The sequence below is a fragment of the Formica exsecta genome, unplaced genomic scaffold, assembly GCF_003651465.1.
Source record: "Formica exsecta isolate Colony F162 unplaced genomic scaffold, ASM365146v1 scaffold120, whole genome shotgun sequence".
NCBI classification, from domain to species: Eukaryota; Metazoa; Arthropoda; class Insecta; order Hymenoptera; family Formicidae; genus Formica; species Formica exsecta.
Genome location: NW_021848537.1, coordinates 1,245,502 through 1,250,185, shown reverse-complemented (window position 1 = coordinate 1,250,185; position 4,684 = coordinate 1,245,502).

The window sequence follows — 4,684 nt, the reverse complement described above, 5'->3', positions numbered from 1 at the left end:
CATTTATGTAATTCTTAACAAGATGCCTGCGATCGCAAATTATCATGCGACTAGAGAGTTTAATACTATTAATAATAATTAATAATAATTATTAATAGTATTAAAATAATTTCTGTTACTTAACTCTTAATCGCACAATTTCGGGCAGATTTATTTTGATTACGTATCACGTAAGCTGTGCGAGTAAAGCGGAAAGACATGGATGATGTATTTAAACTCGTATTTACTCAACAACATCGAACGCAATAGGACAAATTTCTTGCCGAGTAACTGAATCGGGATACGAAGTAAAACAGCGCAAACTATACTATTACGCGCAATTAGAAAGTAAACTATAAGCTGTCAGGAAAAAATGAAAAGACGGGAAGAGAATAGTGATAGGAGTGATGTTACGTTGTTTTCCTCTTTTTATTAATATTATAACGCATTATAATGTATATATGATTAATTTCTATACCTCTCCCATTAGAATTTTTATTGTGAAACAACTAAATTATTTATATCAACGTTACTACTGTATGTGAATAATAACTTCAAAAGCGATATTTATCGTAGCAAATGAGAAAGCTAATAGTCTTACCTCTCCGATTAGATAAAAAAAAAAACATAATTGCTATTGATAGTTTCTGATTTCATCTGTATACCTGGATCTCAATGATAAGAAACCCAAATTGCGTTTCCCTCGCCCTTTAGGGTTGTATCTCCGTTTTATTTTGATAAAATAACTGCAAATTCAATGCGTTTGTGAAATAATTTCCGATTATATTAAAATTTGTGTCAATAATCTTTTAATTTTAATTAAATAAAAAGAATTGCGACAACTTTATGTAATTTAGAAGTATAAAATAATATTAGCTATAATTTTCTTATAAAAGAAATTCAATATTTTAAGGAAACAATTTGTTTAAAGTATAGTGAGATTACTATAAATAATGTAATAATAGAACTGCTTTTAATTAATAATTTTAAAGTATAAGTTTTTCTCTGCGAATATACGTAATTATCATGCCCATTTTTTTAATTTTTATAATAAATTATAAGATATGATATATGTATAAATCGTAATAAAAACTAAACAACAATAATAAATAATAATAATGAATATATAAGATGTTCTAAAATTATATGTGACTATAATTTCCTCGAATCGATAACATCACCACACTGCACGTTACATTCGTCATTGCATCCATCTCGTCGAGATGCACGTGGACGATTATATTTGTCGCATGTAAAGTATACACGTGATCCGTGGAAAATTCAGGCACATAGTAACCATGTATACGTATTGCGATTGAAAATAATAAACGTAATTGGACGAGAGTCGTGGATTAATTAAACGCTTTGACGGATATAATTGTTGCATTGATATCAAAAAAGTCCATATCGGCTAGTTGCCGCGTTTTTAGAAATTAATTCTTTTCTTGCTTTTTTACTACACGTTTATAATCTGTCGTTGCAATATGAAAATATCTGATAAAAGTAAAAATTTAATATTTGTCACACACACAAAATTGTTAATAGTTTTTATAATTTAGAAAATAAGACATTTTTGATATTTGTGATTAACAATTCGTATTATAATTTATATATTATTTATATTGTGTAATAAATCGAATAATGTGTTTCTCTTATATTTGATGTATATAATTTTTTATATATATATAAAAAAGCTTTAATTCTATTTATACAATTTGAAGAAAATCCATATAATTTCAATCTCGTGCCGAATAAATATCTGGGAAAATTTTCTGGTTTATCGCACGGCGTGCGATTTTAAGTATGAAATATAAGGTGTTGACACACTTCCGGCGTGCTTATCTCGCAGGTAACACTCGTGACATACGTTGTATATATATGTTGTAAAATCGGCCGGTCCAAGCACAAATGAAATGCATCTACGAAAAGTGCAATCTCTCAAGAATTTCGCATCATGCACAGTCGGTATATAATTCATATTCAGAAAGATGTTTAGAGAAATATTAAAATATTAAAATAGTATATAACAATATTTAATATATAAATTGTATTTTGAATCGAGCAAAAATCAATACTTTTGATGTGATAAATTATAATTTTAAGAGTATAATTTTTTTGTAAGTATATATAATTTTATAGATATAATAAATTGTCAAAGAAGAAAATACAAATAAAAGTTAAAAAAGAATTGGAACAACAGAAATATTAAATTAAAAAATTCGAATTCGTGAAGTCACAAATTCTGATTGGAGAAATAATAGTCTTGTAGTCAATATTAATTGAATTTGAAAATTCGATTAGAAATGCTAATTGCATTTTACTTCACAAGTCGATATTGTCAAAAAGGCACGAATTAAGAGAAATGACGCTTATCACCGTATTTTTCCATATCAGTAAATCGTGTTAACGTGACTTTTTAAAATATTACTTTTCGCTCTGCTTCTCATTAATTGAATTGTAATTCAATTTTGTACTAACAGTATCTTCCAATTTTGGATATATATAGTTACAGACTACGTCGACAATTGTTCGATATCAATTAAGCTGATAAATTAAAGTTCAAGTGTTTGACTGATAAATTAAATCATTTAACGAAAGCTAAACGCAAAAGTCTGTACATCGCTGAATCTCAGCGTGTTTTTTTGCAGTTAATAAAATTTTTCGGTTAATTTTAAATCGGGAGATTATCCCGACGCGTACATATGCGAATAAAATTATTGGCGTTACAGGTCAAGGTGCGTCGATTGATGAAATTATCAGTAGCCGAGGGTCGCGACGCGGATTACAGGATAATCAAAGTGCGTGAATAAAGAGCGCATTGTCCGCTGCGTTGAGTAAAAGAAAATAATGAGTGAAGTTTCCGAATTTGATATCATGCAAGCGTATACGAATATGATATGCCACCGTCTTATCAGCAGAATTAGTGTTCGCTAAATAAAGACTTTGTTATCGATATTCCAGAATTGTATTGTTATTGTTTAAATAATAATTTAAACAATAAAATATTTTAACGGAATGCAATAATTTTAATATTTAAATAGTAATTAAATATATTTCTTCTCTTACTATATATAATAAAATATTAATTAAATATATATATTATTTATATATATATATAAAATATTTTAAAAAGATTTAAGAATAGATATTTATTTTATTTCTGCTCAAATTTTTTTTAGAGTAACTTGTTCCTATAGTATTATTCTGTGATGCCAGACTTCTTTATAATTAACTTTTTCGACATTTTCTTTGAGCGGAAATTGATGTTGGATCGACCGGAAGATGTGACATTAAAAAATAATGCTAGCTTCATGACGTATGAATAAACTTTTTGTCCAGAATGTTATGTGCGGGAGTTGTGGGCGTGGAAAATGAATGAAAAGAAATGTCAGACTCTAGCGTAGGAGGTAAAACTGGTTCGTCGAATAAGCTGTTGCTTCTATTCGACCGACGCATTATCTCGTTATTTTGTAGATCGCTTTTCTGATCGTGAGAGGGAAAAATAGAGAGAGAATGAGAGAGAAGAAAAAAAAAAGATTAAAATAGACGAGTCGAGATACAATAATTTCTTATCCGGTCTCAAAAGCTAATGACATAACAATTTTGTTAAAATTGACTCCGTTCTTTTTAAAATCTGCGCATCCATATATCCGAAGTTATTAATTTCTTGTTCTTAATTCTATCAAGATTTACGTTTCTATCATTGAGAAAATCTGTCAAGAATTATCGTTATTATTTTGACTCTCTGTTTTTCTTCTTTTCAAATGTCATACCTTTATGAAATTATGAAAATATTTCGCTCTAATAATTTATTCCAAATTATTTCTTCGATTTGTCGATTTTATATGAAATTGCGTTTCATCAAGGATGCAATTATAGCCGAAAAATCTCCGACACTTTTATTGCCTTATTTGTCGAAATTTATTCGCGATTATTCACATCGAGATGATGAGATGCAAAAAAGATTTCAAGCGAACGTACTTGCGTGAGGAAAGAGCGTGGGCGCGAAAGTATTGAGTGTAATACATCGAAACAAGCTGCACACATGTATAAAGAAGAGTAGGGGAAAGGAGATTGAAAGAGGAGAGAGAGAGAGATAGAGAAGGAGGCGAGAAAGAAAAGGAGAAAGAGACAAAAACAAAGCAAACGCAGTCGCCGAGGCAACACAATGGCGCATCGACCCGCCAAAACTCGTGCCGAATGCGCAGAAACACGCGCGCGTCGTGTGTCTCTTCGAAACAATGAATACTTTTACCCCATCCCACTCTTCGATTCACCCTCCGCCCCCGCGCTACCTCGTATATTGATCGTTTCCCGAGCGAAAATCGATCGGTCGCGCCGAAATATTTCCGAGGGAAAATTTCCGGCCTGCCCGGGAACGTCTCTTTCCCCCTCTCTCTTCCTCTCTCGCTTTTCGCTCGAAATTTTCTCGATTTCAATTTTAACCTGTGATGCTTGCTTAATTTCGGAAAACCGAAAGAGAAATTATCCCGAGATTTTCTATGGTATATATATTTTATATTTATATTAAATTTCATTTATTCTTTTCACGAAATTTCATTTAACTTTTTCTCATTTTCGCTTATAAAAATGTTACTCGATGCCTTCCCCAATTTTTTTGTCTAAACTTCGCTTATAATTTCTATCGATTCTGTATCCAATTCCCTACTAAATTCAACCAGAATCAATGAGCTCGGAATTGATC